We start from the raw sequence: 13,953 nt of genomic DNA, 5'->3' as shown, positions 1-13,953 counted from the left end.
TTACTGCCCCAAGTGCAAGACTTTATTGAATTAAGAAATCAGACTACACTGGAAAAGTTATTTGAGCTAGAAATTCAGTTTGAAAGTAGAAGAACGGCGGACGTCGAAAGAAGACGCCAATATCAACAGCGAAACCAATTTGGTACGCCAAGATTACAGCAAACTCAAGAACACGGCTACGGAGAAAAAGCGAATCAGTGGGCAAGGAAACCCGAGCATTCAAAAACAGCCGGCGAACGTCGACAGTTCAATAGCAACCCAGGAAAAAAGTCTCAAGGCCAGGGGAAAAAGAAGGAAAGCACGGAAAGGAAAAATAATTTAAACTAAAACGGATTTCTGCTGACGAGAGGGTGCGGAAATCCGAAGGCCACGAAAACCCCTCTTCCTACGAGTTAAATACAGTAATGGTGAAAAATTTGACTCTTCCGAAGATTGAAGACTTGGTGAATAATATCCCAGCCACCGCACTCCTGGATACCGGCGCGCAGTGTTCCTGTGTGGCAGAAGAGTTTTTTAGGAAGTATTTTCGCAAATACCGCATATATAATGCGGATAATACGACAGTGTTAGCGGCGCAAGGAGAAAAATGTAAGTGTATAGGTAAAGTACCTTTGTATATCCGTATCAAGCACGAACAAATAAAGGTGATGTTTTTTATAGTAAAGAATCTGCAAGCACATTTAATCTTAGGGATAGATTTTCTTTCAGACGCACAAGCTACGCTGGATTTTAATGAAGCGTCCCTTAAGCTGACAATGAAACCAGTTCGTAATGAAAACGCTGAACCGCCGATGTTAAAACTTGACCACCTGCCTAATGACGAGCAAGATAGAATCCGACAAATGGTAAGTGAATTTGCTTCGTTATTTAGTGATATTCCAGGATTTACTCAGGTTACTAACCATAGTATTGACACCGGAGATGCAATGCCAGTTCGCCAAAAACCATACCGGTATGATAAGAATAAGGAAAAAATTATAGAATGGCATATTACCGATATGCTACGTAAAAAGATCATAACGCCCATCTCAAGTAGTTATGCTAGCCCGGTGGTTTTATGTAAGAAAAATAATGATTATCCTTTGGAGCATCCAAAAAGATGGAGATTCGCTATTGATTACCGTAAATTAAACTCCATAACTAAATATCCGGTATATCCGTTACCGATTATAGAAGAAATTCTAAGGAACATAAAATCAACAAAATTTATGACGACTTTAGACTTAACGACTGGTTATTTTCAAATAGGGGTGAGGCCTGAGGACGTGCCTAAGACTGCTTTTATAACCAAGTCTGGCACTTATGCATTTTTGCGAATGCCGTTTGGCCTTTCAGGCGCCCCAGCAACATTTCAGCGATGCATGGACATTGTGTTAAGACCTGTTCTTGGAAAGTCCACATTTATCTATTTAGATGATATCATTATTACTAGTGGTAATCTCGACCAACATATACAGGATTTAAGACAGGTGTTTTCTTTATTAAATGAGGCCGGTCTAAAAGTTAATGTTGAAAAGTGCAAATTTGCAGCCCCTGAATTAAAATATTTAGGTTACAAAATATCGCAAAAAGGGATCGAGACAGATGAATCAAAAATAATCGCTGTACAAAAGTATCCGACTCCAAACACGGCAAAGAAGCTCTCTTCTTTTCTAGGACTTTGTTCATATTATAGGTCCTTTATAAAAAATTTTGCAGCTATTGCTGAACCATTGTTAAAATTAAAAAGGAAAAAGGCAAGATTCTCGTGGACGACCGAAGCCAATAGTGCTTTCGAAAAATTAAAACAAGCATTAACGCAAGCCCCTGTGTTGAAATTTCCTGAAAAGGATGAGAATTTAGAAATTTCAGCGGATGCTTCGGATTATGCGGTAGGAGCGGTACTTTCGCAAAATCAGCAGCCCGTGGCATTTTTTAGCCGAACTTTAAATCAAACACAAAGAAACTATTCCGCGACCGAGAGAGAGGCATTTGCAGTTCTGTTAGCAGTGCAAAAGTTCCGAGTCTATTTTGGAAAGGCGCCGATAACAGTATACTCTGATCATGCGGCGGTAACTAGATTGTACTCAGGGAAAAATTTATCCCCAAGTTTAATAAGATGGGCACTAAAGCTGCAAGAATATAATCTGGTAATCAAGCATACCCCCGGTAAGTAAAATATCGTAGCAGATGCCCTATCAAGAATTAAAATAGATGAACAAGGAAATACCGTAAAGGTGGCAATGCTCACAGCATGTACAATAAATTCCCGAGAAACTGTAATAACTGAACTGGGTAAGGATCCTGAGTTTGGAAGTATTTATGAGTATTTAAAGGATCCTGAAAATTTTAGCCACCAAGATATTGTGGCGATAAGAAATAGGGCGGCCCATTACGAACTAATAGATGGTCTATTATTTTATACAAAAACTACGAATTCCAACAACGAATTTCGACCTGTTATCCCAGCTAGTCTTAGATTAAATATCCTGCAGGAGCTCCATGACAGCCCTTTAGCTTGGTGTTCTTTTACAACACATGTCAGAGAGCACGGGGAGAGATAATTAAAATAGTCATGAATGAAATAAGAATGTTAAGAGCAGTATAATTGTATATGTTACTTGCCAATTCATTTTGTAACATTTCATTAAACTAGTTTTCCTTCCAGATCTCTGGAAGGAACCAGAATTGAATAAAAGCTCCTGTTTAGATGCAGTACAGATGAAAAAAAAATTAAAAAAATTTTTGTATCATGGGAGCTGCTATTGTAACAAATTTCTTTCTTTTAAATTTCTAGTTTCTAGCGAAGTATGTTTGTAAAAGATTGGCCTCGCGTTAGATTCTAGAGCTAAAAGTTTTCAACAAGGTCGTTTTAGACCTCAGTTTCAAACTAATTAACTCTGGCGGGAAGTATGTAAGGATCTTAAGTTTTACTAACGTTTATTTTATTTTAAATCTTTACTATCACTTCTTATTTTCTACTTCCGGCCAGAATTATAAGCGTTAAGGTTTTTATGCAAAGTTTGTCTGGCGAACGCCAAGTATTTAAGTTGTGGCCTTTTGCCAAGCGAGAGAGAGGAAGCAGTGAGTTCGAAGCAGGCCGCTTACCTTAGAAGTTACGCAGTTGCTTGTTGCCTTCCAGGCCAGAGGTTTTAATCCTCTTGATAACGTTCAAACGTATTGTAGTGTTCACAGTCTCTGTGCTACATACGCTTCCTGTTATTATAAGGCCAATCTTCCACGTTTATTATTCTAAAGTTAAATTAGAGTTTAGTTTTATTTTTATACTTTTACGTTAGAACCCAAGTGGCGGGTCAGTGTATTCCGAAGTACGGAAGTTCTTGTATATATAGAGAAAATAAAGGGTTTTGTATACCCTTCGTCTGTATCCTGTCTACTTACCACAATTGGTGAACATAGCTTTAGTAAGCTCTCTGTTCCGAGTCAGGTCCTTGTATGTTCCCGAAGAAGGTAAGAAGGAACATTGACCCTGATAGTGTGAGTAGTATACTAATACGTATCCATGTCATAATACATTTTAAGCTAATAATGAAATGCAAGATCATCACAAAGAAATTGGATTATTTTTATAATTTAACTCAGAAACATTAAATCATTATTTAGCATTTTAATGTACATTTTTGAATAAGAAACTTGATTATACACAGATCTAATGCTTTTTTAGAATGAATTATAAATAATTAAGGACATCAGCATCTCCTCAGCTGGAAATGTAACCAAAATTAACGAAACCACAGCACTAACAATTCTGTTATTAAATCAGCTATTAAATAACAAATATAATTACTAATTTTTCAATAATTTAAAGTGATTATAAAAATATTTCACATTATAATATAAATGTTTCTCCCTACAAAATGGCAAAAGCATTAAAATTATTGACTAGCTTTTGAACAATTAAGTACTATGTGATGTCATTAGATTATTTTGAAGCAGGAGGTGTGAAAAATATGCAATGTTCTCACAGGAACCCTGGAACTCTCGAATATGCATCGAGTCTGTTTTCAATTACACCATGAAGACATGTGGAAGGACAGGAGAAAATACTTTATAACTATCTTACAAGTAAATGATCAACAAACACTTTGAAAGGAACAGAATACATCTACAAAGAATATATCAGGACAAACTGGTAATATTTGAGTTGATCTTCATTACTAAAATAACCTTAAAATACAAGTTCTAGTAACCCAGTAGAAACATTAAATCATTATTTACCATCTTAATGTACATTTTTTAAAAAGAAAATTAACTATACAGAGATCTAATGCTTCCTTAGAATGAATTATAAATAGCTAAGGATATCAGCATTTTCTCGCCTAGCACAGGAACCCATAAATTCAAGAAATCAGTGTTACCTACTCTGCTATTAGATCAGTTGCACGTTAAAGTTTTAATCTTTAATTTTCACAGATTTAATCAATATATATACTAATTTTTCAATAACTGGAATAAAATCTTTAAATCTGTTTATTTTTTGGAGTCAATCAACAGTTTATTTTTGTATTTCTTATATCAAGTGCCCAGAAAATATCCAGTATGATTATTATGTATTAGTTTCTATACTATATTAACTTATCAGTTGTATTTTGCTGTTTAACTTGAAGAGAAAAATTAAAATAAATGATAATTAGCTTTTAGTTGCCTTTCATTTTTTAATTAATCTCAAATCAAACATAGCTCAGTTTGCTTTATAAATGAAGCTAGCTATTCAACAGAAAATTCTTCAGCAAAGCATGTGAGTGCTATTTGTCAAAAGGGAGGAGGGCTTTTGTGGAGGACTTTCTAGAGGAAACTGGTTGGTATCCAAGTTACACATTGGAAATTTGCAAAAATGCTCATGTAGCCAACCCTTTCGATTGGAATCCAACTCAGGTCAAACTATTAGTATTCAGTATTCAGTAACTTTACTGCTTGGCCACTGATGGGATCCAAATCAAACATATGTTTAATTATTAAAAGGAGCTATTGAACAGAAAATTCTAAAAGAAACGATAATTACTTATCCAAAACAAAAGTAACATAAATTTATCCAAACCATTTTAATTTGCTAATTAAAGGAGATTTAAACAGTTTATTTATAATTTGAAACCATGCAATATGATTTCTTAATTTTTTACAAAGTTTAACCATATACAACATGATACACCATTTACTTATTATTAACTAATTGTATGAGGTGCATAGAAATTTGATGAAAATCTCAATTATAAAGTATAATTTACATATCACAATGACAAGTTTACATAAGTAAGTTTGTAGGGTTTTTATTAATTTTAAATAACATTTATTTTAAGCTATCTTTCCTGTCAAGCCTTACTTTCCCTTTGAATTGCCAATGCCAGAGTATGTAAATTTTAGTAGAACGCGCAAAGTATTTAAATCTTTAGCAGAAGTAATTTTGAGTTAAATAGAGGGGAAACGAGTTTGTAGGTGTGCTTTCTTGATTCACGAGCGTGAAGGTTGCTAGGTAGAAATTTAAGAACCGCGCGTTTCGGCCTGTGTGCTTGCTTCGGCAGATAGTTGAATCTTTCAACTTTTTATTCAGAAAGTTTGCTGAAATCTCAGCTGTATCTTAGAACGCGGTTAGGTTAGTTACGTTTAGAGAGCCTCGTAGGTAGTGACCTGTTATTATTCATTTTTAGTTGTACTTTCTTATTTTTATTTTACCGCCGGGTCGGCGTAGTTTGTGAGCGTCAAGTGCACGCATCTGTAACTTCTAAAGTTCTAAAAAGGGAGTTAAACCCTTCTTAAGAGTTTGTGTACTTTCCAGTTCATAGCAGTCACTACTATTGTTGCGTGCAGGTTGGGGCCGCGCAACACCACATTGGCGCCCGAACACTTTTCGAACTGTAATGGCCGAAAACTGGATGTAAGCTCCTGGAGAAGTCCAACAACAAGAAATGGCGAACCAATTGGAAGAATTTGGATACCTGGTTCAGACGATGAGAGCATCAATCAAGCCAAACGTCAATTTCGACGGAAAAAATTCGGTGGCGATATTCTTAGAAGGTCTCCAAAACCATTTCCAGCTCTACCCTGTGCCTGAAAGACAAAAGTTTGCCATTGCCACATCTGCACTAAGAGGACAGGCCTCGCTATGGTGGAAGAATATAGGTAAATTTTTATTAGGGGAATTCGGAGACCAAATATATACCTTTGAAAATTTCAAAAAATCATTATTAAAGGCCTTCCCCATAGTGAAAGACCGAGCAAAGCTAGAAGCCGAACTATATAGTTTTTATCAACGGAATATAGAAGAGTTGACGGACTTTATTCTGCGAAAAATTAAACTGACGGATATGCTGTATGGGAAGAAACCCGAAATAATCTTACCAAGAAAATATATTGAAATATTTATTGAAATAATCTTACCAAGATTGCTACCTGCTGTTCAAGATTACTTCGAAATTCGAAACCCAAGCACATTGCAGGAACTCTGCGAGTTGGTAGTCAAGTTCCAAAATCGCAGAATAGCGGAAAAAGCTAGAGGGGTATCGTATTCTCAAGGTCTCCGAAGGCAATCTTCAACTGAACAGGCCAGAAACACAAATCGCTCTTATGGGGGAAAGATCTATTAAGCTAACACATCGAAGCTCGAAGGTCAAGGCCCAAAAAGGAAATTTGAAAACAACCGTCCGCGTACCCAGAAGGCAGAAGTGGAAAGGAAAGCTTTAAACGAGTAGAGGGGCCTGTAAAAGCGAGGGTCCAGACCCCGGAACTTTCGAAAAAACCCTCAAGAAGTTACTTAAATACGGTCGTCGTAAAAAACTCACAATTACCGATTATCCAAGTCCTGGTTGGCGATGTACCAGTAGAAGCCCTCATCGATACAGGAGCAGAAGGTAATTTTATGAGTGATACATTTTTAGAAGAATTTTAATAGGTTACGATTATTTAAAAATAAAAACACAGAAATCATAGCAGCGTAAGGACAAACTTGTCAATGTGTTGGCAAATTATCATTACAAATACAGGTTAAAAACGAAAGACTTAAAGTATTAATTTTTGTAGTAAAAAATTTGCAAAGTCCACTTATTTTAGGTATGGAATTTTTAAAAGCCACGAAGGCTAAACTGAATTTCCAGGAAAGTTCTATCGTGCTGGAGATGGATCGGAGGGTGGTGGAACCAGTGGAACAACCGCAAGTCGACCTTAGCCATTTGAATGACCATGAAAGCCAAGCCATCCAGCAAGTGGTGAGTACTTTTTCGAACTTGTTTTCAGAACGGCCTGGTAACTGTCAAATTGTTACACATAATATACAGTTAACTGCCGACAAACCCTGTAGGACTAAATCTTATCGGTATGATAAGCAGAAAGAGCAAATCATCGAAGAGCACATTCAGGAAATGTTAAAGAACCAGATAATAACGCCCATAAATAGTGAGTACGCGAGTCCAGTCGTACTATGTAGGAAAATGAATGAGTTTCCTCCTTCGGATAAAAGAGCTTGGAGGTTTGCTATCGATTACAGAAAGCTTAATAGTGTTACTAAGTTCCCAGTTTACCCTTTGCCGGTTATAGAGGAAATTATTAGAAAGTTTAAGTCTACGAGATACATGACTACGTTGGACTTAACGTCCGGGTACTATCAAATAGCTATGAGACCCGAAGACATACATAAAACCGCGTTTATAACAAAATCGGGCACTTATGCATTTTTACGCATGCCCTTTGGGTTGTGTGGGGCCCCGTCAACATTCCAGAGAGCTATGGACATTGTTCTAAAGCCTGTCCTAGGAAAATCGACTTTAATCTATCTAGATGATATAATTATAACGAGTAGTACGTTGGAACAACATATTAAAGACTTAGAAGTTTTTAAATTATTAAAAGAGGCCGGTCTTACAATTAACGCATCAAAATGCAAGTTCGCAAGTAAAGAACTTAAATATCTGGGTTATAAAATTTCGCAAAAGGGTATAGAAACTCAGGATTCAAAAATAAAAGCCATCAAGAATTTCCCACCTCCCAACACCGCCAAGAAACTTTCTTCTTTCCTTGGGTTATGTTTTTATTATCGATCGTTCATAAAAGATTTTGCGAATATTGTTGAACCCTTGTTAGTAATTAAAAGAAAGAAAAGTAAATTCACATGGACAGCAGAAGCAAATACTGCATTTGAAAGGTTAAAAGAAGCGCTCATGAATGCCCCTGTTTTGAAATTCCCGGAGGGGGACGAAAACCTGGAAATTGCAGCAGATGCGTCGGACTATGCTGTAGGTGCTCTTCTCATGCAAAATGGCCATCCTTTGGCATTTTTTAGTAAAACTTTGAACCCTACGCAAGGAATTATACAGCTACAGAGAGAGAAACATTAGCCGTATTAATGGCTGTACACAAATTTCGCGTTTATTTCGGCAAAGCGCTAGTAACAGTCTTTTCGGATCATGCGGCTGTTGGTAGACTTTACTCGGGGAAAAACCTAACGCCCAGGTTAATAAGATGGGCTTTAAAACTTCAAGAGTATAACCTCATAATTAAATATAAACCGGGTAAGGAAAACAATGTAGCTGACGCACTATCTCGTATAAAACTGGACGATGAAGGCAATGAACTCAAATGCGCTGTGTTGACTTCAAAAATTTTAGATTCTAGAGAAACAATTATTGCTGAATTGAAAGCTGATCCAGAATTTGGAAGTATCTATACGTATTTGAAAGACCCCGAAAGCTTTGAGCACACAGATATCGCTGCGATAAGAAATAGAACAGAAAACTATGAAATAATAGATAATTTATTATTTTATACGAAAACAACAAACGAAAATTTAGAGTATAAACCAGTCATCCCAGCCTCGCTCCGATTAAGCATTTTGAAGGAATTACACGACGCGAAAACAGCGGGTCATTTAGGGGTCAGAAAGACTTTAAAAAGGGTACGCGAGGCGGTATATTTCCCGAAATTATACAAAATAGTAACTGCGTATGTCACGTCCTGCAATCAATGTCAATTAATAAATGATATTAATTACAGCCCGGCCGGGTACTTAAATAGCATTCGCGCTACATTTCCGAATGAAATTTTAGGCATAGATCTTCTTGGTCCTTTCCCCCAGAGTGAGTTAAATAAAAATCGTTTTCTTTTAGTAATTGTAGATCATTTTTCAAATGGACAGAAATTGTTCCACTTAAACGCGCGTCAGCCAAAACAGTCGCAGATGCATTCTTACACAGATACATTTTAAAATACGATGCACCGATAAAAGTCATTAGCGATAACGGTAAACAATTCGTGAGCGAAATATTTGAAAACATTTGCACTGGACTTGGCATACGCCATATCAAAATGGTTCCGTATAGACCACAGGCAAACATAGCAGAAAGAGTTAATAAAAATATTGTAAAAATAATTCGAAGTTATGTTAGCCCACATCACAAGCGCTGGGATGACTACATAAATGAGTTAGCTTATGCTTTAAGAACAGCAAATCACGATACTACGGGGAAAACTCCAGCAGAATTATTTTTAGGACGGAAGTTATTTACGCCACTAGATAAATTAATATTTGTGCAACAAAGAGAGCAAGAGTTCAAACAAAAAGAGTTACAAAAAATCATTGATCAGGCGGTTAAAAGCTCATACGGCAAGAAATAGACAGAAATTGTACTATGATAGAAAACGCCGTGAAGCAGATTTTAAAGTTGGGGATAAAGTGTTAAAGCGGAAATTTTCTTTATCAAGTGCCCCAGACAATTTTACTGCAAAGTTGGCTCCAAAATTTGAAGGCCCCTATGTAATTCAGGAAATCAAGGGAGTCGTATTGTACCTTAAGAACGAGAGAGGGGAAATCTGTAAAGCAAGTCTCGATCAGGTGAAAAAATATTATAATCAAAATGATTTTGAAACCCTTAAAAGTTTCTTGCAGGACTCAAGCGCAAAAGAAGTGGAAGGTCCAGAGGTAACGTCACCTGCTCCACCACCCAAGAAGCAGAGAACAGAAGAGGAACCTAGCCCTTCTAAAAGTCGTGCTACGGTCCCGAAAAGAAGAAAGGAAAATGTTCAGTCTTCAGCATTTAAGAAATACAAGAAAGCAAAACCGCCGTGTAAAGAATCTTTGGTAAAGAGGAAAAGACCAGTTACAACGCACCGCAGTAGAAATTCTGCGTCGAGAAAACCACTTCCAGGGCCAGATAGTCAGGAGCAAACAAGGTCGCCGTTCACGAGAACAAAAAGACAGCAGGAGGAACGAGAAGACCACCACCAACAGAAGAAATTCAAGCACGATTCCAGACCGGAAGCCGCCAAGACCAGCCGTCCAGGGGCAAAACGGAAAAGACAGGAACACGACGACTACCACTCCAAGAGGCCGGCGCACAGAGGGCGAAAAAGAAAAATTAACATGGACGAAACTCGAAAAACACAAAGGAGACGACTGACTTCGATGAATTCCATAACGTGGGTTCTGCCGAAAGAGGATGTCGGAGTTCCAATCATCGAAAACTCAAAGATAAGTTAAAATCTTCTATAAAATTTTTCTTTTGTTCCAAAATGTTATGCGTAAATACAAAGTTCTATGTTTTGACGAAAGTCAATGTCTCGGTTGAGACTTAGTTTGTTTTACTTTATTTAGCTAAGGCAAAAAGTATTATTTTCTTTAAGTATAAAATCTAAGAACAAGCTGTTCCTGTTGGTCGAAAGACTAATTCTGTTATGTTAAAGCCAAAATTTGGCTGAAAGTAAAATAACTTCGTATTCTTGTATTAATGAGAAATTTAGTTTCAGTGCCTCCAGCTTGGCAAAGAATGCGTGAAGTAAAAATTTATTTTTCTCTTATTCATTTTATGGTAAATTGTAAAAATCATATGTATTAGAATTTTGTAAATATACGTAAATACTTGAAAGTTATGTAAAAGTAGAATTTAGTCTAGAAGCATAAAATTTTAGATGATAAAAGTAAATACTCGAAAGAAAGAAATTCAAATTTAAGTGTTAAACTGTAGATAAAATCATGCTTTAGAGCGAAAGCCTGCATGTCTAAAGATGAATGAGGGGGGAAATTAGAATGAATGTGTTTTGTAGGGTTCTCCACCTACACTTGATTTTTAAGAATGTTAATCATAGCTCATCGAGTTTCAGAATGTCGATTAAGGTGTGTCTATTTGGTCGCTGGATTCTAACAAATCATTGTGGTTAGGGAAAGTGTTGCAATACTAAAACACGAATATTCCCGTTTGACACCACACATGGTGGAGAGCCAGGGTAAAGTTAAATTCATGTTTGAATACTTGAATGAATGTGAATTAAGCAGTAATTAAGGAAAATAAAACGATCAAAAACAAAAACTTTATTCAGTGTCAAGAAAGTGTAAATTATAATGTATTTAGAAAGATACTGATACTTATTCCTTCCAGATGCTGGAAGGAAGAGAACAGATTGATTGCTGAAGTTCAGGAAAGGTTGCTGTAAGAAGAGAGGGTAAAATGATTATCTACAGAAATTTATTCTAATTTGTGAGAAAACAGTTTGTTTTATGTAAACGAGACTCTTGAATTTTAGTTCAGAATATGGAAACTCTTCAACAGGTCGTTTCTAGGACTTGCTTCCAAGTTTACCAAATTCTGGCAGCGGCAAATGTAGGGTTTTTATTTATTTTAACTAACATTTATTTTAAGCTATCTTTCCTGTCAAGCCTTACTTTCCCCTGGAATTGCCAATGCCAGAGTATGTAAATTTTAGTAGAACGCTCAAAGTATTCAAATGTTTAGCAGAAGTAATTTTGAGTTAAATAGAGGGGAAACGAGTTTGTAGGTGTGCTTTCTTGATTCACGAGCGTGAAGGTTGCTAGGTAGAAATTTAAGAACCGCGCGTTTCGGCCTGTGTGCTTGCTTCGGCAGATAGTTGAATCTTTCAACTTTTTATTCAGAAAGTTTGCTGAAATCTCAGCTGTATCTTAGAACGCGGTTAGGTTAGTTACGTTTAGAGAGCCTCGTAGGTAGTGACCTGTTATTATTCATTTTTAGTTGTACTTTCTTATTTTTATTTTACCGCCGGGTCGGCGTAGTTTGTGAGCGTCAAGTGCACGCATCTGTAACTTCTAAAGTGGAATAAAAAGGGAGTTAAACCCTTCTTAAGAGTTTGTGTACTTACCAGTTCATAGCAGTCACTACTATTGTTGCGTGCAGGTTGGGGCCGCGCAACACCACAAGTTGAATCAAGGATGTTTTGTTGTTGCATATCTGTTACAATATAAAAACAGGATCAAATTAAATTAAGATAAATTAAAATTATTAAACATTTATTATTATACTTGTTTTGTGTTATAAAAACCTGCTGAAATCGGTGTAGAGTAATAGCTATTCTGATCATTCACAATTTACGAATTTTATTTGAGAAACGTAACGTAAGTTCAAAATAACAAAAGAACAATCTAACTATGAGATGATAGAAAATAAAATTAGGACTAATATTTTGAAACTACATTTGTTCAAAGATTAATAAACCATGCTTCATATCGAAAGACTTTTGATGATCCTGATAGAAACTTAATTCAGGAAATACTGAAAAATTATTTCAGTGATACAAATTATTGTTATAGTATTAAGTGATTAAAAAATATTTCAGAGTATACTGTAAATGCTTCTCCTTATAAAATAGCGTTTAATACGTTAAAGCATTAAAATTAGTGATTAGCTTATGGAAAATTTCTGTCTGCATACGAACAACAAAGAACAAAAAATTTCAGTAAAGGACAAAGAAAATGCGCGAAGATCCCAAAATCACGACAAATTAGCGACATTTCAGTTGCTCTTCATTACTATGACAAGCATAAAGTTCTTCTTCTAGTAACCCGGAGCCAAAACTCTTCATCTGAACGTCATGCGTGATTGACATTCATTATAACCAATGAGAGGGTGCCATTTAGTGGGAGGAGCGAGAAGAGGTCCGCTTAATAACGTGTCCCGACATTATTTGGTTGTATGTAGTAACTCACCGCCAGTTCTTCTTCTTCTTGGAACTTGGCTTCCCTTTGGCCATGGCCACGGAGTATAATGAAGGAGGTGAAAACGGGTCCTAAAATGTCGCGTTCACTAGATGACGCTGCTGTTCCAACTTAGCAGTTCCAAATGTAAACATTTATTGAGTAGCCACAGTGGCGTAGCAAGCATAACTGGCGCCCGGAGCAAAAAATCTTTTTGACGCCCCCCCCACAAAAAACTTTCAGTGATATAATGTATAGAATATATTCGCAAATAATAATAAAATGCTGAATTTTCCGTAAAATACTCAAAGATATATTAAGAATAGTCACTACCTAACTACACTAGCCTTGGATTCGGAAATGCATCTGTGTCGGCGAAAAAAATCAGACATACGATGATCTAGAGTTAGTTAAAAAGGTGTTATTTATTTTACATATTTATATAAGTGTTTTTTAAAAAGTACAATTTTTAAACAAAAGTTTAATATACATTATAAATAAATAGATATGTGACAACTTGCCTACTACAACTCAACTCTGTCAGTCTGGTAACCCATAGCAACCAAACACAAAATAATATTTATTCTATTTAATTGTTATAATTATTTAACGATCTGTCTCAAAAAATTGTACTTCCATAATTGGTAACCCGTATTTATTACGAATAGCAATCTTCAATATTGCACGAATATGGAGTTTAATTGTAATGCATGAAGTTTGCATTATCTATTTGTACAATTCATTTATAATAATTCTCAAATATCTTGCTGTAATCATAAACAATTACCAAGGACTTCAGTTAACTTAATTAAATTAAATAAATCATGAACGAAATACTGCAAAATTTTCCCTATCACATTAAGTTGGAGATGATTTATATTTATGACAATTAAAATCAAAAATGAAACAAACTATTTTTAGTTTATTCTTATAATATTTAAATCCACTTTTATTAACTGCATACAGCATTATTTTATGACATCAGGAAATATTAATTTATTAAAACTTTTTGAGACTTTTCAGTTCAT

Source organism: Stegodyphus dumicola, chromosome X1 (assembly GCF_044657685.1).
Source record: "Stegodyphus dumicola isolate Sdum_Otavi_A_Nest chromosome X1, ASM4465768v1".
Classification (NCBI taxonomy): Eukaryota; Metazoa; Arthropoda; class Arachnida; order Araneae; family Eresidae; genus Stegodyphus; species Stegodyphus dumicola.
This window is presented reverse-complemented; position numbering follows the sequence as displayed.